The following is a 24363-nucleotide window of genomic DNA, read 5'->3' as shown; positions in this document are numbered from 1 at the left end:
GAAGAACAAACCTTCTATAACATCATTGTCAGTGATTTTAATGCCAAGACAGGACTGAGTAGATCAGCCAAAGAACTCCACATCGGGACTCATAACCTAGAATGGAATGAACCGGTTGAGAGACTGTCTGAGTTCATCATGTTGACCAAGACTACCCATGGTAACTCACAATTCCAGAAGACCGAACCTAAACGTTGCACATGGGAGTTTCCCGGTGGACAGTTCAACAATGAAATTGACCACATCATATTTAATTGACAGTCTTGCAGGACCAATGTGGCTGTTGTTCCAAAATACCAAACGGGATCAGACCACTGTCTCCGTGCAAAATTCTACTTCACAGAGCAGGGGAAAAGGGCTGCAAAGTTAAAGAAGAGATCTCCCAGAACGACCACAAACAGGGAGCTCTTTGGCACTCATTGACAACACTGACGAGGAATACCATCAACTGGTTCAGCACCTCCATGATTGTGCTAAGAACGCCAAGAGAGAGATAGTAACAAAAAGACGCCTGTCTTCGAAAACTCTCAAGCTCATTTGCCAATGTGGCTTGGTGCAAGTCTTAGGCAACCGCAGGTGAATATCTGAGCTTGCATAGCAGTGCAGAGAAGCGATAAAGAAGACCTCAAAGAGGGAAGAGCAGCAGTGCTACCAGATGCAGCAGAAGATGGGAAAAGCATTTGCAGTGCCTGCCTGTCCTTGGCCAAGTACAAGACCAAGATGACTGTCCTCCGATGTCCTGATGGATTTATCACATCTTCCAGAAGTGCAATCACTTAATCACTTAATCACTTAACTTCCCGTTAGTCGTCGATTTGCTCGAGAGGGCGCCAGTAACGTCTCCATTTGTCCCTGTCGTGTGCTTCACTTAAAAATCACTTAACTTCCCGTTAGTCGTCGATTTGCTCGAGCGGGCGCCAGTAACGTCTCCATTTGTCCCTGTCGCGTGCTAGTGTAGCCCAATGGCATCTCTTCGCTCCGGGAACATGGAGGGCCTCAAACCGATCGTTCATGATCTTGACAAAGAAGTCTGACCATCTGGTAGGTGGGCGGCCACGCGGTCTCTTGACATCCCGTGGAATCCAATCAGTAACAGCTCTAGTCCAACGGTCGTCTTTAAATCTCATTACGTGACCAGCCCATCTGATTTTCGACACCTTGGCAAATGAGACAGCGTCCCTGATCCTTGATCGTCGACGGATGTCAGAACTCCGGATTCGTTCTCTCATTTGAGTGAAACGTGATATTCCAAGCATAGCTCTTTCTATTCTTCTTTGGGAGACCTGAATGGCGTTCTCATCCTGTTTGCGTAGGGCCCAGGTCTCTGAGGCATATGTTAATGCAGGAAGAACAGTGGAATCAAAGAGATGTGCCCGGAGCCGGAGGTTCTTCGTCCTCTTAGCTATTTCTTCGACGTTCTTGAAGGCGTTCCAAGCCGCTCTCTTCCTCCTGCGCAGCTCGGGTGCCAGGTCATTTGTCATGTTGACCTCTCGACCTAGGTACACATAGCTGTTGCATTCGGAGATGGTCGTTCCATTGAGAGCGAATGGGGCGTCAGGAACAAGGCTGTTTCTCATAAACATTGTCTTCGTAAGATTCAGCTGTAGTCCCACCTTTCCACACTCACGGTCAAAGTCGGCCAGCATTTGAGCCGCTTGGCTGATGTTTGGTGTTATTAAAACAATGTCATCAGCAAAGCGGAGGTGGTGTAGTTGCCGACCATCTATCTTCACTCCCATTCCTTCCCATTCCAGTCGTCGCATGATGTTCTCGAGGGTGGCACTGAAGAGTTTTGGTGAAATGGTATCACCCTGCCGCACCCCTCTCTTGACATCAACGATCACTTCTTTGTAGAATGGTGAGATCCTGGTAGTGAATCCGCAATACAGCTCACGGAGGATCCTGATGTATTGGGCTTGAATGCCCTGATTGGCTAGGGCTTCAATGACCGCTTCCGTCTCAACAGAATCAAAGGCCTTCTTTAAATCAATGAACGTTAAGCAGAGCGGCATCTTGAACTCCCGAGAAACCTCAATGAGTTTGGTTATCGTGTGGATATGGTCGATGGTGCTGAATCCTTTGCGGAACCCTGCTTGCTCACATGGTTGTCCTTCATCTAGTGTTCTGCCAATCCTATTCAGGATGACTCGAGTGAACAACTTGTAGATGACAGACAATAGGCAGATCGGGCGATAGTTGCCAATGTCATGGATGTCTCCCTTCTTGAACAGTAGTACGGTCCTGCTGGTTTTCCATTGAGATGGAACCTTGCATTCAGACAGGTAGCGAGTGAAGAGCCGAGCCAGTGTATTGATGAGTACTGACGGCAGGTTCTTCAGGTGTTCAGGTCTGACCTTGTCTGGGCCGGGTGCTGTTTGCTTCTTTACTGACGAAATGGTGTAGTGCTAGTGTAGCCCAATGGCATCTGTTCGCTCCGGGAACATGAAGGGCCTCAAACCGATCGTTCATGATCTTGACAAAGAAGTCTGACCATCTGGTAGGTGGGCGGCCACGCGGTCTTTTGACATCCCGTGCAATCCAATCAGTAACAGCTCTAGTCCAAAGGTCGTCTTTAAATCTCATTACATGACCAGCCCATCTGATTTTCGACACCTTGGCAAATGAGACAGCGTCCCTGATCCTTGATCATCAACGGATGTCAGAACTCCGGATTCGTTCTCTCATTTGAGTGAAATGTGATATTCCAAGCATAGCTCTTTCTATTCTTCTTCGGGAGACCTGAATAGCATTCTCATCCTGTTTGCGTAGGGCCCAGGTCTCTGAGGCATATGTTAATGCAGGAAGAACAGTGGAATCAAAGAGATGTGCCCGGAGCCGGAGGTTCTTCGTCCTCTTAGCTATTTCTTCAACGTTCTTGAAGGCGTTCCAAGCTGCTCTCTTCCTCCTGCGCAGCTCGGGTGCCAGGTCATTTGCCATGTTGACCTCTTGACCTAGGTACACATAGCTGTTGCATTCGGAGATGGTCGTTCCGTTGAGAGCGAATGGGGCGTCAGGAACAAGGCTGTTTCTCATAAACATTGTCTTCGTGAGATTCAGCTGTAGTCCTACCTTTCCACACTCACGGTCAAAGTCGGCCAGCATTTGTGCCTCTTGGCTGATGGTTGGTGTTATTAAAACAATGTCATCAGCAAAGCGAAGGTGGTGTAGTTGCCGACCATCTATTTTCACTCCCACTCCTTCCCATTCCAGTCGTCGCATGATGTTCTTGAGGGTGGCACTGAAGAGTTTCGGTGACCAGTATCACCCTGCCGCACCACTCTCTTGACATCAACGATCACTTCTTTGTAGAATGGTGAGATCCTGGTAGTGAATCCGCAATACAGCTCACGGAGGATCCTGATGTATTGGGCTTGAATGCTCTGATTGGCTAGGGCTTCAATGATCGCTTCCATCTGAACATAATCAAAGGCCTTCTTTAAATCAATGAATGTTAAACAGAGCGGCATCTTGAACTCCCGAGAAACCTCAATGAGCTTGGTTATCGTGTGGATATGGTCGATGGTGCTGAATCCTTTGCGGAACCCTGCTTGCTCGCATGGTTGTCCTTCATCTAGTGTTCTGCCAATCCTATTTAGGATGACTCGAGTGAACAACTTGTAGATGACAGACAATAGGCAGATCGGGCGATAGTTGCCAATGTCATGGATGTCTCCCTTCTTGAACAGTAGTACGGTCCTGCTGGTTTTCCATTGGGACGGAACCTTGCATTCAGACAGGTAGCGAGTGAAGATCCAAGCCAGTGTATTGATGAGTACTGACGGCAGGTTCTTCAGGTGTTCAGGTCTGACCTTGTCTGGGTCAGGTGCTGTTTGTTTCTTTACCGACGAAATGGCGTGTCGGATTTCGGAAGGGAGAACATTGGGAACGACATATCCATCCTGTGGAATTTGGTATGTCGGTAAGTGGACATGGCTATCGAAGAGATTTGAGTAGAAGTCATAGATAATCTTCTCCATTGCCATTTTGGAGGATGTGATGGATCCATCAGGACGTCGGAGGGCAGTCAACTTGGTCTTATAGTTGGCGAATGACAGGCGGGCATTACAAATACTTTTCCCGGCTTCTGCCGCATCTACCAGTACTTCTGCTCTTCTCTCTTTGAGGTCTTCTTTGATCGCATCTCTGCACTGCTTTGCGAGCTCGGACGTTAGCTTGTGGTTGCCTTAGGCATGCGCCAAACCACGCTGGCGAATTAGCTCAAGAGTTTTCGAAGATAGGCGATTTTTTGTGGCTATCTCTCAGCGTTTCTCGCACATTCATGGAGGTACTGAACCAGTTGATCGTATTCCTCGTCAATGTTGTCAACAATGGCATCTTCCCATGTTGCCACAATAGTACCAAAGCGTTCCCAGTTGGTGGTCATTCTGGGAGTTCTCTTTTTGAACTTTGCAGCCCTTTCTCCCCGCTCTGTGAAGTAGAATTTTGCATGAAGGAGACGGTGGTCCGATCCCGTTCGAAATTTTGGGACAACAGCGAAGAAGGGCAATGGAGAAGATTATCCATGACTTCTACTCGGATCTCTTTGACAGCCCCATCCACCTGCCCACCTACCAAATTCCTCAGGATGGATATGTCGTTCCCAGCATTCTCCCTTTCAAAATCCAATATGCCATTTCATTGGAAAAGAAGCGAACAGGACCTGGCCCAGACAAATCAGACTCAAACAACTGAAGAACCTGCCATCAGTACTCATCAACAGTGGCTCGGCTCTTCACATGCTACCTGTCTGAATTCAAGATTCTGTCCCAGTGGAAAACCAGAAGGACTGTACTACTGTACAAGATGGGTGACATCCACGACATTGGCAACTGTTGCCCAATCTGCCTGTTGTCTGTCATCTACAAGCTGTTCACTCAGGTCATCCTGAATAGAATTAGCAGAATACTAGATGAAGGAAAACCATGTGAGCAAGACAGTTTCTGAAAAAGATTCAGCACAATCGACCATATCCACACAATAACCAAGCTCATTGAGGTTTCTCGGAAGTTCAAGATGCCTCTCTGTCTAACGTTCATTGATTTAAAGAAGACCTTTGATTCTGTTGACATGGAAGTGGTTATTGAAGCCCTAGCCAAACAGGGCATTCAAACTCAGTACATCAGGATCCTCCGTGAGCTGTATTGCGTATTCACTACCAGTATCTCACCATTTACAGAGAGGTGATTATTGACGTCAAGAGAGGGGTTTGGCAGGGTGATACTGAAACTATTCAGTGCAACCCTCGAAAACGTCATGCGACTACTAGAATGGGAAGGGATGAGAGTGAAGATAGACAGTCGGCTGTAGGATAACACTGTTTTGTCCTTCCTCAGGTAACTTAGGTTTATCGGGTCACACTCATCTAACGACACTGAACTTGTATTGTAAGCAATCCCCTTTCTGTGTGGACACAGGAAGACAGTTAATATTATGCTTTGTAACTTGGGAGTTGATTGACTCTGAATATTCCTGGCCATCTGCTTTCTTGACTAAGTTGCCCTTAGTTCCTGGCACCCCAAAAGCAGGGTCCCGACGAGGGACTGAATGGACCCAGGGCAAGCTGTGAGCTACCCTGGCATTGAAATGGGCCAGGCCAAATAGCCACAATATTCAACTATAAGTTGAATGATCATGGACAAATGCTTTCATGATCCAAAAGTAAATAACGGCGAGTCTAGGACACTGCTAGAGCTGGGAAGATTAACCTGGCCTGAGGATTGCGGAATGTATAGTGAGATGTTCTCAGGAAGAACCAAACTAAGTTTATAGCTCTTCCTGTGCTCACACAAAATGACATTCCTAGAAATATTAGAAGTGGATTTATTACAACTATTTAAGTAGATTACTAACTGAGGGAAGAACACACCCTTGTTGGGATCCCACCGTTGAGCGGATCTCCTAGTAATCTGGAGTAATCACTTTAGATGAGATTTTATCAGTTCGAATACTACCAGCACTTCTGCTCTTCTCTCTTTGAGGTCTTCCTTGATCGCATCTCTGCACTGCTTTGCAAGCTCGGACATTAGCCTGTGGTTGCCTGAGGCATGCACCAAACCACGCTGGCAAATAAGCTCAAGAGTTTTCGAAGACTGGCATTTTTTTTTTGTGGCTATCTCTCTCTTGGCGTTCCTCGCACATTCATGGAGGTGCTGTACCAGTCGATCGTATTCCTCATCAATGTTGTCAACAATGGCATCTTCCCATGTTGCCGCAATAGTGCCAAAGAGCTCCCAGTTGGTGGTCGTTCTGGGAGTATTCTTTTTAAACTTTGCAACCCTTTCTCCCCACTGTGTATTCGTAACTCCTGTCTGTCCTTCGCCAACTACAAGACGAAGATGACTGCCCTCCGACGTCCTGATGGATCCATCACATCCTCCAGAACGTCAATGGAGAAGATTATCCATGACTTCTACTCAAATCTCTTTGATAGCCATGTCCACTTGACGACATACCAAATTCCACAGGATGGATATGTCGTTCCCAACGTTCTCCCTTCCGAAATCCGACATGCCATTTTGTCGGTAAAGAAACAAACAGCACCTGGCCCAGACAAGGTCAGACCTGAACACATGAAGAACCTGCCATCAGTACTCATCAATACAGTGGCTCGGCTCTTCACACACTACCTGTCTGAATGCAAGGTTCCATCCCAGTGGAAAACCAGCAGGACCATACTACTGTTCAAGCAGGGAGACATCCATGACATTGGCAACTATCACCCGATCTGCCTATTGTCTGTCATCTACAAGTTGTTCACTCGAGTCGTCCTAAATAGGATTGGCAGAACACTAAATGAAGGACAACCATGTGAGCAAGCCCGGTTCCGCAAAGGATTCAGCACCATCGACCATATCCACATGATAACCAAGATCATTGAGATTTCTCTGGAGTTCAAAATGCTGCTCTGATTAACGTTCATTGATTTAAAGAAGGCCTTTGATTCTGTTGAGACGGAAGCGGTCATTGAAGCCCTAGTAAATCAGGGCATTCAAGTCCAATACATCAAGATCCTCTGTGAGCTGCATTGAGGATTCACTACCAGGATCTCACCATTCTACAAAGAAGTAATCATTGATGTCAAGAGAGGGGTGCGGCAGGGTGATACCATTTCACCGAAACTCTTCAGTGCCACTCTCGAGAACATCATGCGACGACAGGAATGGGAAGGAATGGGAGTGAAGATAGATGGTCGGCAACTACACCACCTCCGCTTTGCTGATGACATTGTTTTAATAACATCAAACGTCAGCCAAGGGGCACAAATGCTGACCGACTTTGACCGTGAGTGTGGAAAGGTAGGACTACAGCTGAATCTTACGAAGAAAATGTTTAGGAGAAACAGTCTCGTCCCTGACGCTCCATTCGCTCTCAACGGAATGACTATCTCTGAATGCAACATCTATGTGTACCTAGGTCCAGAAGTGAACATGGCAAATGACCTGGCACCCGAGCTGCGCAGGAGGAAGAGAGCGGTTTGGAATGCCTTCAAGATCATTGAAGAAATAGCTAAGAGGATGAAGAACCTCCGGCTCTGGGCTCATCTCTTTTATTCCACTGTTCTTCCTGCATTAACATATGCCTCAGAGACCTGGGCCCTACGTAAACAGGATGAGAATGCTATTCGGGTCTCCCAAAGAGGAATTGAAAGAGTTATGCTTGGAATCTCACGTTTCACTCAAATGAGAGAAAGAATCTGGAGTTCCGACATCCGTTGATGATCAAGAATCAGGGATGCTGTCTCATTTGCCAAGGTGTCAAAAATCAGATGGGCTGGTCACGTAATGAGATTTAAAGATGACCGCTGGACTAGAGCTGCTACTGACTGGATTCCACGGAATGTCAAAAGACCGCGTGGCCGCCCACCGACCAGATGGTCAGACTTCTTCATCAAGATCATGAACGATCGGTTTGAGGCTCTTCATGTTCCCAGAGCGAACAGATGCCATTGGGCTACACTAGCATGTGACAGGGACAAATGGAGATGTTATTGGCACCCACTCGAGCAAATTGACGACTAACGGGAAGTTAAGTGATTAAGTGAAGTGATTTATCAGTTCACTAGCACCACTGCTTCTTATTGTGGAAAACGATTCTGGATTGGCTCGGTTGATGGTGGTCACCTTTCTCCCCTTTTAGGATACTTCCTTCCTCTCAGGCATCTCTCTGTGACTTATGACAAGTATCTGGTGAAGTTTTGAAGGATGTGTGTTTTTATGTTGGGCTGGTATAGCTTCTTGTGTGCACTTGTCTTTCAGTGAAATTGGGGTAGGCTAGTGGATTATTGTCTTATTGTGTTTGAGGTGGCTTGGACGTTTTGCACAGAATTAGGTGATGAAGGTTGGGATGTGAGTCCAGATTGCTGGGGAGAGAGAATATAACTGCAGCAGGTGTGAGCAGCCTCCCACCACACAGAAAGCCACGCCCACTTCTGTGGAGGCCATGTCCCCTACAATGGAGGACACACCCCCAGCCAATCCCAGATGCTAGTCCTATGTCCTCTCTGGCTGCCTGGCTGCCTGCTGTGGGGGTCGCAGAACCGGGCGTGGCAGGAGTGGGGCTGTCATGCGGGGCAGGGACATGCCACTGGACAATCCTGTAGAGAAGAGCAGCAGTGCTATGAAAAAGTGGGTGGGTGCTCAGGCTGAACTTGGGCCTAAATAATATTCTTGCAGCAAGCAATTCCACGTGTGAGTGGACCCATGCATTTCACAGCTTTGTTTTTCTATTCTATAAAGAAAACGAAATCTTACAGTATATAAAATAAATTATGCAATACAAGCATGCATTGCATATCATAGTCATGCAAGATTGTTTTAACATTAAAACACATTGGTTTATGCTTGATTTATTAAAAAAATTAAAACCATTTATATCAATAGATGCAGATAAATATTTTATTAAATGCAGTAAATAGGGGCTGGAGAGATAGGAGAGGGATTAAGCCACTTGTTTTTGCTTCTTTCCCGCTTGAATACTAGGTACCACGTGGTCTTTTGAGAACCATCAAGCTCACTTATGAGCACTGTGCCAAAAATAGCCCATGAACATTTCCAGGTCTGACTCCGAAATCATAAATAAATAAATAAAAGTAAACGCCCTCCCGTTGATCATCAATTTGCTCGAGCAGGCACCAGTAATGTCTCCATTGTGAGACTTGTTGTTACTGTTTTTTTTTTTTTTGCATATTGAATACTCCACGGGGAGCTTGCCAGGCTCTGCCATGCAGGCAGGATACTCTTGGTAGCTTGCTGGGCTCTACGAAAGGGACGGAGGAATCAGAGCCTGGTCGGCCATGTGCAAGGCAAATGTCCCATCCGTTGTGCCCTTCACAGTAGTAAAAATCTAGAAACAACCCAAGTGCCTGAAAACAGAGGACTGGATAAAGAAACTATGGCACATCTACAAAGTGGAATACTATGCAGACACCATAAATAATGAAGTTAAGAAATTTGTTTATGAATGAATGGACATTGAGGTATCATGCTGAATGAAAAGATTCAGAAGAAGAGGGACAGACATAGAACTGTTGTACTCATTTGTAGGATATAAAAAGCATAATATAAGAATAATACTCAAGTAAAGTAGAAATAAGAGTCAGAAGGACTAGCCCAGAGTTGGTAGCTTGTCAACTATTGGGGGGAAGAAGGCAATTAGGGTAGAGAAAGGAACACTCTGAGATAGAAATGGCCATCTAGACAAGAATTAAATGCTGAAAGTAGATAAAGGGATATACATGATAAAGTTTCAGTACCTGTACTACTGACGTGCTTGATATGCCAAACACAGTAACAACAAGTCTTATGATAGAGATGTTACTGGCCTGCTCAGGCAAAATGATGAGCAATGGGAGAACAATGCTACACTGCAGTGCTGCCTATATTGCAAACCATAATGCCCAAAAGGAAGAGAGAGGAGAGAAAAATAGAGAGATAAAGAGAAGAAAAGAGAGAGAAAAAGAAGAAAAGTGCCTGTCATAGAGGCAGATTGAGCAAGGGGTTGGAAAGGGAGAAACTGGGGATATTGGTGGTGAGAAATGTACACTAGTGAAGGGCTGGGTGTTGGAATATTGTTTGACCAATACCCAATCATGAACAACTTTGCAATTGTGTAACTTATGCTAATGCAGTTAAAAAAATAATGTGGTATTGATACGAGACTAAATGCATATATCAATGGAACAGACTAGAAAGTGATGTATCAGTTATTAAACTGATGCTTAGCAAAAAAAAATTGATATCATCATGACGATCACGATCACAACCATCCTGTTAATCGTCGATTGCCTCGAGCAGGCCCCAGTAACTTCTCCTTCATCCTAGCCCTGAAATTTTTTAAAAAGTGCCATATTCAAGGCTCTTTCAGAGTTAGGAGAATGAGACCTTTCATTGTTACTGGTATTTGGCATATTGGGTACGCCACGGGGAGTTTGCCAGATTCTGCGGTGTGGGCAGGTTACATTTGGTAGCCTGCCAGTTTGTCCAAAGTAGGAATGAGATAATAAGATGTCATAATAAGATGTCGCACAGCCGCAAATGCTGGGGTTTTATAGGAGCTGGGTTTTATAGTCTCTGAGTCTTGGCCGTTGATGGGATTTCATGGCGCCAGGGGGCCAGTTGGTGGGTGTGACCCCCGCCTACTGGAATTTGGAGGATCTGGGTGGAGGATGCTCGGCCCTGATCCAAGTAGGCTGAAAGATCTCAGTCCCGGGACCCGCGTGGCTTTGTTCCTCTGCCGGTACCTTCATGTGTGCGTACAGTGGTCTCAGCATGGTGGTGGCTGTTTCTGGAGGTCTTCGGCTGCTGGAGCCTTGGTCAGGGCGGGGAGGAAAACTCATCCCGCTCCCCTCCAAGGGGCCACAGTGAGGACAGTCAGGCGCAGGGGCAGGAGACTCTGCATTGTTCTCTTCCGGGAGCTGGGTTTTTTAGTCTCTGAGTCTTGGCCGTTGATGGGATTACACGGTGCCAGGGGGCCAGTTGGTGGGTGTGACCGGGGCCCCTTGGGGGGAGCAGGTTAAGTTCTCTTTCCCACCCTGACCAGGGCTCCAGCAGTCGAAGACCTCCAGAACCAGCCACCACCATGCTGAGACCACTCTCTGCACACATGAAGGCACCTGCAGAGGAACCAAGGCATGCGGGTCCCAGGACTGAGATCTCCCAGCCTACTCGGATCGGGGCTGAGCATCCTCCACCCAGATCCTCCAAATTTCAGATATCATCGAAAGTTTTTTATTTAAAATTCTTTAATTTTGGCTTTTTGGGTTAGACCCAGCAATTCTCAGGGATTACTCTTGGCTCTGCACTCAGAAATCACTCCTGGTGGTGATAGTTGGATCATATGGGATTCCAGGGATCAAACCTGGGTCAGCTGCATGCTAGGTAAACACCCTACCCACTGTACTATCACTACAACCCCAATATGAAAAGTTTTAAACTAGTGATCCTGGAATAACTTGACATTCACACACACACATTTTTATATATATATATATATATATATATTTATATAAGCTTAGCAATCGATAGCACAGCGGGTAGGGCGTTCGCCTTACAAGCGGCCAACATGGCCGACCCGAGTTCGATTCCTCCGCCCCTCTCGGAGAGCCCGGCAAGCTACTTAGAGTATTCGATATGCCAGACACAGTAACAGTAACAAGCTCAGCAATTCTTCGTCAACGTTCAAGAATCAGGGACGCTGTCTCTTTTGCCAAGACATCAAAAATCAGATGGGCTGGACACGTAATGAGGTTTACAGACAACCGCTGGACTAGAGCCATTACTGATTGGATTCCACGGGACATCAAAAGATCATGTGGACGCCCACCTACAAGATGGTCAGACTTCTTCATCAAGATGCTGAATGATCGATTTGAGGCTCTGCATGTTCCTAGAACGAACAGATACCACTGGGCTACGCTAGCACGCAACCGGGATGAATGGAGACGTTACTGACACCTGCTCGAGTAAATCGATGAATAACGGGGATTAAGTGATTAAGTGATAAGTTCAGCAAACCAGTCAAGGGGGGCATTCAATGGATGAGAGAACATGCTGTGCATATAGAAGTTCTGAATTAAATTCCTGTCATTGTCTTATTTTTAAAAATTCTATTAAATTAATTTTTGCATAATAATATCTAAATAGACAAAATATATTTTATATTACTTTCTAAACATGTAATAATGGAGAGGGACTTACCTGAGTGTTATTAATTTCAAATATTTCAAGTTTTCAGCTTTATATCCTAAATCCCAAAATAGGAGTTATAAATTTGAAATTGTAAAGTTGTTATATCTTCATTCACTGTCATAAAAAAACAGTCTGATGGTAAATGTTATTCTGATTTTTGTTTTGGTTTGGGGGCCACACCTTGCTGCTTGGGGTTTTCTCTTGATTCTGTATTTGGATATAACTTCTGGCAAGACTTACTGAAACAAAAGTAGTGAAAGGCATCAAACCTGGGTTAATTGCATGAAAGTAACTACCATACCTGATGTACTTTCTCTCCAGACATTCATGATTATGCTTAAAATATCTTCGATGCAGGAAATAAATTATATGTGACTCCCTGAACACTTTTTTGAGTTTTAAATTGTTCCTCAGATACAAGTAGTGAAACAAATGCTGGATGACTTAAATGATTTTATTTTTTTCTATACATTTTATATATTGGGCTGGAGCGATAGCACAGTGGGTAGAGCGTTTGCCTTGCACGCAGCCAACATGGCCGACCAGAGTTCGATTCCACCGCCCCTCTTAGAGAGTCTGGCTAACTAACGAGAGTATCTCACATGCATGGCAAAACCTGGCAAGCTGCCCGTGACGTATTTGATATGCCAAACACAGTAACAACAAAGTCTCACTCTGGAGACGTTACTGGGCCCGCTCGAGAAAATCGATAAACAACAGGAGGACAAAACAGGATTTTATATATTAATAAAACAAACAAACGTTACTGGGCCCGCTCGAGAAAATTGATAAACAACGGGAGGACAGAACAGGATTTTATATATTTATAAAACAAACAAACTTTATTATATATTAATAAAACAAATCCTGTTGTTCACCGATTTGCTTGATTGGGACCAGTAACATCTCCATTTTGAGACTTTTTGTTACTGTGTTTGGCATATCAAATATGCCACGGGTAGCTTGCCAGGCTTTGCCGTGCGAGTGAGATACTCTCGGTAGCTTGCTGGGCTCTCGGAGAGGGGCAGAGGAATTGAACCCAGCTCTGTCGGGCTGACTGCACTCAAGACAAACGCCCTACCACGGTGCTATCGCTCCAGCCCATATTTTAATAAAGAATAGATTATCTTAGCTGGAATGCATGTACCCCATATGCTAAAGGTCAGAAGTGATTTTTTGGAGGAAAGGTAAGGTAAAAGGTAAAGGCCCTCCCGTTGATCGTCGATTTGCTCGAGTGGGCCCAGTAACGTCTCCATTGGAGACTTTGTTGTTACTGTGTTTGGCATATCGAATACTCTCCGTAGCTTGCTGGGCTCTCCGAGAGGGGCGGAGGAATTGTCCTCGGGTTGGCCATGTTGGCTGCTTGTAAGGCGAATGCCCTACCGCTGTGCTATCACTCCAGGAGGAAAGGTAAAAAATTAAAAAAATCCATTTAACAGTCAAATTGCCACTGGGTATTGCTTTTTATACTTTGATATTCCAGTTCAATGTGATTTTTCAGGCATTGTTTATAATGATATGTGCTAGGTACAAACTATAAAATCTAAATACAATGAGTAATTTTGAAACATGCTATGAGGTTATTAAAGTTGAGGATATCTCATCTGTTTCTGAAGACATGAAAGGAAGTTTTTTTTCCAGGTTTCCACTATATAACAAAGCACTGTCAAAGCAATATCTTACACTGTTATTGTGCTCAACCCTAGGTGCCAAACAACTTAGAAATTACATATATGTGTGTGTATGTACACATATACATATATATGAATATATGTTTGTATGTGTGTATAAATATATACATATACATACGTATATATACATATGTGTATATATTTGCAAGTCACGATCAGGTCACGGTCCTCCCGTTGTTCATTGATTTGCTCGAGTGGGCCCAGTAACATCTCCATCATGAGACTTGTTACTGTGTTTGCATATCGAATACGTCACAGGTAGCTTGCCAGGCTCTGCTGTGCGGGTGAGATACTCTCGGTAGCTTGCCGGGCTCTTCAAGAGGTGCGGAGGAATCGAACTTGAGTCGGCCATGTTGGCTGCTTGTAAAGCAAACGCCCTACCCGGGTCAGAGTTATATTACAATAGGTAGGGCCATTCCCTTGCACATTACCTACTGGGGTTCAACCCACTTCTTCCCATATGATTCTCCCAGCAGGAGTAATTCCTAAGCACAGAGCCGGGATTAACTCCTGAGCATTGCAGGTTTGTCCCCCAAAACAAAACAAAACAAAAAAGTATGAATCAAATTCTCTTTATATGTGTATCATGAATATCTATTATATCATATGAAGTCAATATTCAACCAGAAAAACAAAATTAGTTGGATATGTACATATAAATATATATATACATATAAATATAGATTATATCTATACACAAGTATATACATATGCATGAAGAAGGGATTTCCATGTACATACTCATCTATATTTATTATATGTAAATATACATAGTTATTTTTATTATGCTATATACATTTTTATTATAAAGAATCTGCTATGTGTAATTATAGCAGTTGAGTTAACCTCCATAAGGCTTTGTCATTATATCCGATGCTGAAAAGTGAAGTGACAAAAAACAAATTGTTATTAAGATAAATAGAAACGAATCTTGGAGACCAAAACGCAGATGGTTATATACAATATAACAGTAATTCTAAAAAACTACAGCTACTATTTATGCTTCAAGTTTATTAGTGATGGTGAAACCTAGAACCACTTTGATAAAGGTGAACATCAGTTGGAGTAAGAAAAACTGAGGTTTTCATGGAAGGAAAAAGCAGTTGTTGGCCTAGTTATTTAATATTAGTCAGTAGAACAGCAGAAACTGCATAAGCTATAAGGATGCATAGGCAGGCCCAAAAGCTTACTGTCCACAGTACAAATCTTTCAATAATCTACTTTCTTTCTAAATCTAACTGGAAACATATGGAAAAGGTATTTTTGCAAAAATTAGTTGTCTAATCAACATAACTCATTAAAAATGAAAGGGACAGAGATTAGTACAACAGATAAGGTGCTTGCCTACTTGTACCAAACCCAGGTGATCCTGGGTAATATACATGATGTCTCTGTATCCCAGTAGGAGTGATACCTGAAGACAGAGCCAGGAGAAAATCTAAGCATGTATGGGTCTGGCCCCAAGACAAAAACAAACAAAAAAAGGATAACTCACCCTTCTTCAAAAAAAAAAATCAAGGTACAGAGAGAAGAAGGACCACATGGAGGGCTGGCTCCACAGCTCCCGGAGAAGAAACCAGGTTCCAAAAAGAGCCGAGATCACCGGGAAGTCCCAGATGGGGTAGGTGCCGCATCCTGCCTCCCCCAGATGGAACCCTGGTGACCAGAAGCCTCCACAAGCATAGCTCGAGTATGTGGGAACTAGGACTATTCCTTAAGCAGCCGCGCGACATCTCTGTATATACAAAGTGATCAATAGGAAGTAAATCACCCAACGTTTCTCCCTGAAAATCAGAGTTAAGTTTGGAGCACGGCCACAGCCCCAGAAGCACAAGGACTTAATGCAGAACCCAGCAGCTTGGAGCAAAAAGTGAACAGACTATGCGTTAATCCAGGCCATCATGTCTGCCCAGAGGGGAAAGGGTGTTGCTCCCTTCCGCCCTCCTCCCTCTGGAAAGAAAGATGGTGGCCACATGGGAGCCTTGTGGACAGCAAGTATGAGCCTGGGGTGTGGGGGCGACTAAAACCTCATGGGAAGGGGGGCGTTCCGGTCCGTCCTTCACACCCTACCGAGGTCACCAGTTGCCCCCCGCGAGCGGCTCTCCAGCACAGCCACGGCCCCAGAAGCACAAGGATTTAATGCAGAACCCAGCAGCTTGGAGCAGAAAAGTGAACGGACTATGCGTTAATCCAGGCCACCATGTCTGTCTGGAGGGGAAAGGGTGTTGCTCCCTTCCGCCCTCCTCCCTCTGGAAAGAAAGATGGCAGCCGCATAGGAGCCTTGTGGACAGCAGGTATGAGCCAGGGGTGCGGGGGCGACAAAAACCTCATGGGAAGGGGGGCGTTCCGGTCCGTCCTTCATGCCCTACCGAGGCTGCCAGTTGCCCCCCACGAGCGGCTCACCATCACGGCCACGACTCCAGAGCACAGAAACCAATCTCTTAATTATCTGACTCTCAGTAGAAATACTTCCAGGGTTAATTAGCAAAATAGCAGAAATCCAAAACCAACATTTAATTCTTGAACCCAGCTGTAGAAAGCGAATCACTTCACAATGCTTTCTCAGCATGTCTGATCTGCCGGGAGAGGGTAAACTCTAAATAATAGTGGTGCATCTTTTATTGAAACAATGAATCTAACCAAAACAGATAGAGTGTCAACTAGAATTCATCTGCCTCCCAGGCATTGGGAGGGGTGGGGGGTGGGGTTTTATTGGGGTTCTTCCTGGTAAAAAATAAGTATTGGTAAAGGGAAAGGTGTTTGATATTTGCATGACTGAGACCTAAACCTGAAAGCTTCGTAACTTTTCCCACAGTGATTCAATAAATAAATAAATTATAAAAAAAACACCTTGTTTATTTCAATGCACTCTTAGAGATGTACATATAAAAATGGATATATATAAACACACACATATATACATAGAGAAGCGATTTATATATACATACACATGCATATTTACTATCACCATCAAGATTCATCCTGTTGTTCGTCGATTGCCTCTAGCAGGCACCAGTAACTAGCCCTGAGATTTTAAAAAGTGCCATATTCAAGGCTCTCTCAGGGTTAGGAGAATGAGACCCATCATTGTTACTGGTATTTGGCATGTTGGGTACGCCGTGGGGAGTTTGCCAGACTCTGCCGTGTGGGCAGGTTACATTAGGTAGTCTGCCAGGTTTTCCAAAGTAAGAATGAGTTAATAAGCTTGCAGGAGCTGGGTTTTATAGTCTCTGGGTCTTGGACTTGATGGGATTACACGGCTCTGGGGGCCAGTTGGTGGGTGTGACCCCTGCCTACTGGAAGATGGAGGATCTGGGTGGAGGATGCTCAGCCCCCATCTGAGCAGGCTTGAAGATCTCAGCCCCGGGACCCGCATGCTTCTGTTCCTCTGCTGGTACCTTCATGCGTGTGGAGAGTGTGAAAGAGAACAGCGCAGAGTCTCTTGCCCCCGCGCCTGGCTGTCCTCGCCGGGGCTCCTTGGAGGGGGACGGGTTGAGTTTCCCTCCCTGCCCCGAGCAGAGCTCCACCAGCCGAAGATCTCCAGAACCAGCCACAACCATGCTGAGATCATTTATTATATGTAAATATATATTTATTCATTTTTATGCTATATATATTTTATTATAAAGAATAAGCTATGCATATTTTTAAAGAATAAGCTATATATACTTGTTTCCCCAGATTATATAATATAATCTTCTACTACTAGTGCATGAATATATCATTGTTACTTTAATTTGCATTCCCTACTGCTAGAATGACGAAGATTTGCATATATATATATAATTGGCACTTTTTTTGCCTGTTTTTAAGGCAAGTTATTAGCGATCTAATAAGTTAGTAGCATTTCTTTGGATTAATATATATTTCTAACTGTATATGTAATAGTAATAATGTGTTTTAAGAATATTTGCATAGTAAAACTCATTTAACTGCTGGTATTGAATTGGACCAATAAATTAACATATTTTATTGTTAATTAATATCTGTATACATGGCAGCTAATTCATTGAAAATTAGCAGATGGAAACAATTAGCCCTGATCATGAAAGCACATTACCAAAAATGTTATGCATTGTTAATTATGGGAATGAAATGTTTAATTACTCCCTTGAAAATAATCAATAAGCTTGTTTTATGTAACTCTCCCATAAAACTAATAGTAAATAAGATTTCCTAAGTTTATTGGTATTTGAATAGAAAATGTCTGTTAGTCTAAATTATATTAAAATGCAAAATTTATTTCTGAAATTAGATGAATAATTATTAACTCTATATGATTAGTAAAAGAAGTTAATCCAATATGTAAAACTTGTTTTTATGCAATTTTTCGTAACCTGGAATAAGACATTAAATCATAAAGCAACAATTACAGGCATAAAGTCTAAATGAATTTCCTCATATTTTTGCCTTCAAAACTTTCAAATCTCACTCCAATGTCTTAGTAAAATTAATCTGAGTTCAATTCTTCAACATATATGCCACAGGAGCTAATACAACTTAACTGACATTTTTGTTTATTTTGAAAAACTAGCTATTGAGGATACTTGATGTAGTCAAAGTAAAGCAACTCCCTATTTCTCAAAAATACAGATCTGATACAGCTGACAGAATGTGATGAAATATTTCCAGTCTATTACAACTTAATCTCAATGTGACCTCAGAATGTTTTTTAACTAATTAATTTGCTTTCTCATGATTTAAAATGTCTATTGAAAACTTAATTTAATGCCAGAGTGATAGTACAAGCATTGGGCTCTTGGCTTGCTCATATCTGATCCTAGTTTCATCTCCGGCACTACATAAGGTCCTCTGAACACAGTCAGGAGCCATTTCTGCTCACAGAGCCAGGAATTGTCCCTGAGAATCATCAGGTATGCACCAACCCTACCTAAAAATAGAAAAAAGAAAAAAAATTAATGCCACTGTAGGAAATAACAGGGAACCATGTTTCCAAGAAAATTTACATGTTATTAGGGCATAAAAGTGCAATAGAATAAGTAAATAAATATAAAATATTTTGTAGTGATGAATGATGACTAATTTGAAAAATCAAATTAAGTATATAGTAAGTAGTAATTAGGATACTTGAAGTGTATTTGATGAAAGGGATTCTTAGTTAAAACTAGAAAAAGTGAGCTGGAGTGATAGCACAGTGGGAAGGGCACTTGCCTTGCACTCGGCCAACCCGGGTTTGATTCCCAGCATCCTATATGGTCCCCCAGGCACCGCTAGGGGTAATTCCTGAGTGCATGAGCCAGGAGTAACCCCTGTGCATTGCTGGGTGTGACCCAAAAAGCAAAAAAAAAAAAAAGACCTAGAGAAAGTAAGGAAGTAATCTGGAGAGGGAAGGACAGGTTCAGCAGATAAAGCAATGGTAAGTGCTCTGGGATGTCATGTACACATGTAGAAAAGACGAAAGAACACTGGATTGAAAGGGAAAGCTGGGAAACTATGATGTCAGAGAGGTAAAGAAATATTTGGTCTGTTAAATTTTAGGCCTTAAGTCCCACTCAACCCAGTGGCAAATATTTAATTTTAGTAACTCAGAATATAAGGGAAGCCCAAAGGGGAGTAAAAAATAATAAATTTTGATAACCACTGCTATATGTTGATTGTAGTAGCACTGTAGCACTGTCCTCCAGTTGTTAATTGATTTGCTCAAAAGGGCACCATTTATGTCTCCATTGTGAGACTTGTTGTTACTGTTTTTGGCATATCGAATACTCCACAGGGAGCTTGTCAGGCTCTTCCGATTGATTGTAGTGGAGAGAGGGAATAGTTAAGAATTAGAGGAAAGGTAATGCATAGCTTGGAAAAATAAGAGAATTCAGAATGCAAATGGAGTATTATTCTATATATTAACACAGATATTTTATACTTTATATCACTGTCACTGTCCTCCCAATATTCACTGATATGCTCAAGCGGACACCAGAAACGTGTCCATTGTGACTCTTGTTATTGTGTTTGGCATATCGAATACATCATGGGTAGCTTTGCCAGACTTTGTCGTGTGGGCAAAATACTCTTGGTAGCTTACCGGGCTCTCTGAGAGGGATGGAGGAATCGAACCTGGGTCAGCCGAATTGGCCTCGTGCAAGGCAAACACCCTACCCACTATGGGATTAAAGTCTTGGGCACTTAAAATTTTTTGGTTTGATTAATGGATATTCCTTTTTAATAGTTTTAATTTTCAGTTTTTGAAGGAGAATAAAGAAGAATAAACTGTGAATAAAGGTGATAGGTGTAAAATAATACACACTGAGGGTAGAAGAATTAAAATGCTCTCACAAAAGGAATAATTCTGCTAGAGAGCACCAAGGACAAAATTTATGTCAGTTTCTACTGTTTTAAATTAATACTAGTCAGTGTCATTTTGTATTTATGTAAAAATATCTAACTACTTAGATGACTTGTTATTATAATTAGATGTTTGTCTCCAGAGATATAAAATTGTATATGAGGAAATGTGACAGAGATGATAGGTTTACTATAATTCAACCAGAGTAAGCTGAGACCATGAAGAAGATAAGGGTTACTGTTAAGTTACTAAACCAATGGATGAAATGTTTCCTTGTAGTAGTTTGGGATTTTAGTCACTGTCACTGTCCTTCCATTGTTCATCAATTTACTTGAGCCGGCCCAGTAATGTCTCCATTGTGACAATTGTTACTGTGTTTGACATTATCAAATATGTCACGGGTAGCTTGCTAGGCTTTGCCGGATGGGCAAGATACTCTCAGTAGCTTGCCGGGCTCTCCAAGAGGGGTGGAGGAATCCATCTCAGGTTGGCCATATTGGCCGCTTGCAAGGCAAACGCCCTGCCCGTTGTGCTATCACTCCAGCCCACTGGGATTTTAGTACTAGAATTAATTAGTTGAAAAGGTAGAATGCATTAAACAAATTATCCGTTTTGTTACTAAAGTCAAGAAAACTATAAAAAAAAAACCCTATAGTTTAAAAAAAGTCAGGTATTTTATCATTTTAACTAATAGTTTAGGTGACATGATTTAAAAAGTGTCAATGTTTATGTTTTAAGGTACAAAGTTACTATACTTACACTACCACCAAAGTGCCAAAGATACCTCTCCACTGTTACTATGTCTAGTTACTTCTTCTAGTCCATCTCTCCCTCTCCTTCTTCTTACCCTACCACTACAAAGGTGATAATCATAGTTGCTTAAACAAAGCCCAAAGACTTATCATCATTTGATACTTTCTATTCCCTTGGTTTTTTCTCTACATTCTACAAATGAATAGGGTTATACAATATTTGTTCTTCAGCTCAGACTTGTTTTCATTTAACCTGATGCCCTCAGTTGCATGAAGCTAGTACTAAATGGAATGATTTCATCTTTTTTTTATACTTGTGTAGCATTCCATTGTGTACATATGCCGCAACTTCTTTATTCATTCATCTCTTGTTAGGCATTTGAAATATTTCCATATCTAGCAATTGTAATTAATGTTGCAAAGAATATAAGTGTGCTTATAAGTTACCAAATTAATGTTTTTATTCTTTTTATAAAAGTCAAGAATTATGCTTTCAGGTCATATGGAAGTCATATTCTTATTTTGTTGAATGTCTCCTTACTCTTTTTCACAGAAGCTGAACTAGATAACAATGTAAGCAGCAGCACATGATGTGCCTTTTCACCAATGCCCTCTTATCAACACTGGTTGTTTCTGGTGTTTTTGATATACGCCATTCTCACAGATGTGAGATAAAGGCTTATTGATTTTTCAAATTGTATATCTCTGATAATCAGTGACAATGAACCTCTTTCCCTGTTTACAATTTATATGTCCTCTGAAGAGATGCAAGTGTCTGTTCATTTCCTCTCCCTATTTTAAATGGGTTTATTGTTTTTGTTGATGAGATTTATGTATGTTTTATATAGCTTGGATATAGCTCTTTATCAAACAAATTTTCACACGTGTAGTAGGGTTTTTATTTGCTCGAGTAAGTAAAGTAAAGGCCCTCCCATTGATCATCGATTTGCTCAAGCAGGCCCAGTAACGTCTCCATTGGAGACTTTGTTGTTACTGTGTTTGGCATATCGAATATGTCACAGGGAGCTTGCCAGGCCCTGCCCTGTGGGCGAGATACTCTCGGTAGCTTGCTGGGCTCTCCGAGAGGGGCGGAGGAATCAAACTCAGGTCGGTCGGGTCAGACACATGCAAGGCAAATGCCCTACCCACTGTGCTATCGCTTTTTCTTTACCATGTAAAACCATTTTAGCTTGATGCATTTCCATTTATTTATTTATTTACTTATTGTCAGTGGAGGCAAAACATTGAAAAATACCTATGCAGATAACTATACTATTCCTAAGTATTTTGACCAAGCTCAAATGTGGATTTGATTACAAATGAGTTCAGTTTATTAAATATTTCAAAATCAGTATAGTCTGTAGCAAACAGCCTATGTGAAAAAAACTGAGAAATACATTTTGCTTTTTCTAATAATTTTGATTGCCAATATTAAAATAGTCAGGTCATTCCAAAAAAAATTCTAAGAGAAGTAAATTAAAATAAAACTATAGAAAATAAACATAAGAAAATAAAAAAAAAACATAGTAATGCAGGGCTGTCACGCTTCCTCTTTGAGGTCTTCCTGACCTCGCCCCCGCACCCGGGGTAGCTCCCACAGTCCCTCCCACCTCATCCCCACTGCAGTCTCCCGGAGTCTGCAGTCGCTCGCTCTCCCGTGCTGGCCCCCCAGGCATGGCCCAGGGCTTCCCCTCGCCACAGCAGCACCTCAGCACAGCACGCTCGACTTCATGCTCGGCACGAAAGCTGATGGCAAGACCATTCTGAAAGGCCTGCAGTCCATTGTCCAGGAGCAGGGCATGACTGAGTCAGAGCACATCTGTCAAGACCATAGCCACTTGGCGACATACATCAGCAAAAACGGCAGCTTTGCTAATTTGAGAATTTAGCCACATGGATTGGTGTTACTGGACCTTCAGAGCTACAAAGGTGATGGACACGTGAAAGAAGAAATTGATGGCCTTTTGAACAAAGTAGAAGAAAGAATGAGAGAATTGAGTCAGGACTGTACTGAACGGGTGAAGCGGTTATGACCCATAGTTCAGGAGGTGCCATTGACAGATGCTGTTGACAGATGCTGGCCCACGGCTGATGGCCACCTGGTTGAGTATGACATAGATGAAGTGGTGTATGATGAAGACTCACTTATCAGAACATTAACATTCTGCACTTTAAGCAGTTTGGGAATATCCTCATCCATAGTGGGGGATGTTAATTTGGCAGAGAGTGATTTGGCCTACACCTGAGCCACCATGGACAGTGGCAAAGAAGATTACACTGGCAAAGGTGTCCTGATCCTGGGAGGTGGAGATGGGGTCATCTTATGTGAAATAGCCAAAACTGAAACCAAAGATGATCACTATGACAGAGACTGACCAAATGGTGATAGATGGATGTAAGAAATTCATGCGAAAAACGTGTGGTGATGTCTTAGACAATCTTAAAGGAGACTGCTCTCAGGTTCTCAGAGAAGACTGTATTCCAGTATTGAAGAGGTACGCCAAAGAAGGGAGGGGGTTTGACTACGTGATTAATGATCTGACGGCTGTTCCCATCTCCACGGCTCCCGAAGAAGATTCCACGTGGGAATTTCTGAGACTGATTCTTGACCTCTCCATGAAAGTACTGAAACAAGATGGGAGGTAGTTCACACAGGGCCACTGCGTCAATTTGACGGAAGCACTGTCACTCTATGAAGAACAGCTCCAGCGCCTATATTGTCCTGTGGAATTCTCAAAGGAAATCGTCTGTGTCCCTTCTTACTTGGAATTGTGTGTATTTTACACTGTCTGGAAGAAAGCTAAACTTTGAAGAGCTGGAACCTCAGAGCACGTGTGCTGCAAATAGCCTTCCTGACCTTCCTATGCTGTACATGCCATCAAAATGAGTCAGGTAATTGATTGTGAATTCCTTCAGGTTTTTAAAAAATTATTTTTAATTAAAAAAACATGGAAAAATGTCTATTTTGATGAGCTAGGGTGTTGTTTTTCGAAAGTCAGCTGAAGGATGCTTAGGCAGCGCCGCAAGAGCGGCTCATGCACTGAACCCCTAGAATGTGATTTTTGTTACTTTTGTTCTGTGTGGGTTTCTTTTTTATTTTTTTCTTTTTGTTTGTTTTGATAGACTTCAAATTTGGTTGTTCGGAGGAATGAACATCATTGTTTTTATTCTGGAGGAAAATTCTTGATGGTGTTTCTCCCTCCCCTTCCCCAGATCTCTCCACCCCACTCCCCGCCCAAATTGACTTAGATGTTAAAATTTGGTGCTTTTAAGAAAGATTTTAAAAAATGAATAGCAGTGCTTCAATTAAAATTACAAGAGAAAAAAATTTAGTAATGCAGACATAAGATTAAAAGGAATGGAAAATATTCAAAATTTGTGATTGTTACTGCTATATTACAAAAAAGATCCTTGTTAGATTATGTTCTCAC

General features: G+C 42.8%; 1 pseudogene; it reads left to right on the top strand.

Annotated features, from left to right (window-relative positions):
- Positions 1–22565: 22565 nt before the first annotated feature.
- LOC130046215 (spermine synthase-like) lies at positions 22566–23873 on the top strand (annotated as a pseudogene).
- The last annotated feature ends 490 nt before the right edge of the window (positions 23874–24363 follow it).

Source organism: Sorex fumeus, unplaced genomic scaffold (assembly GCF_029834395.1).
Source record: "Sorex fumeus unplaced genomic scaffold, SorFum_2.1 ptg000131l, whole genome shotgun sequence".
In the NCBI taxonomy this organism is placed as follows: Eukaryota; Metazoa; Chordata; class Mammalia; order Eulipotyphla; family Soricidae; genus Sorex; species Sorex fumeus.
Note: the sequence above shows the minus strand (reverse complement) of the source record. Positions and strands in the feature narration are given on the sequence as shown.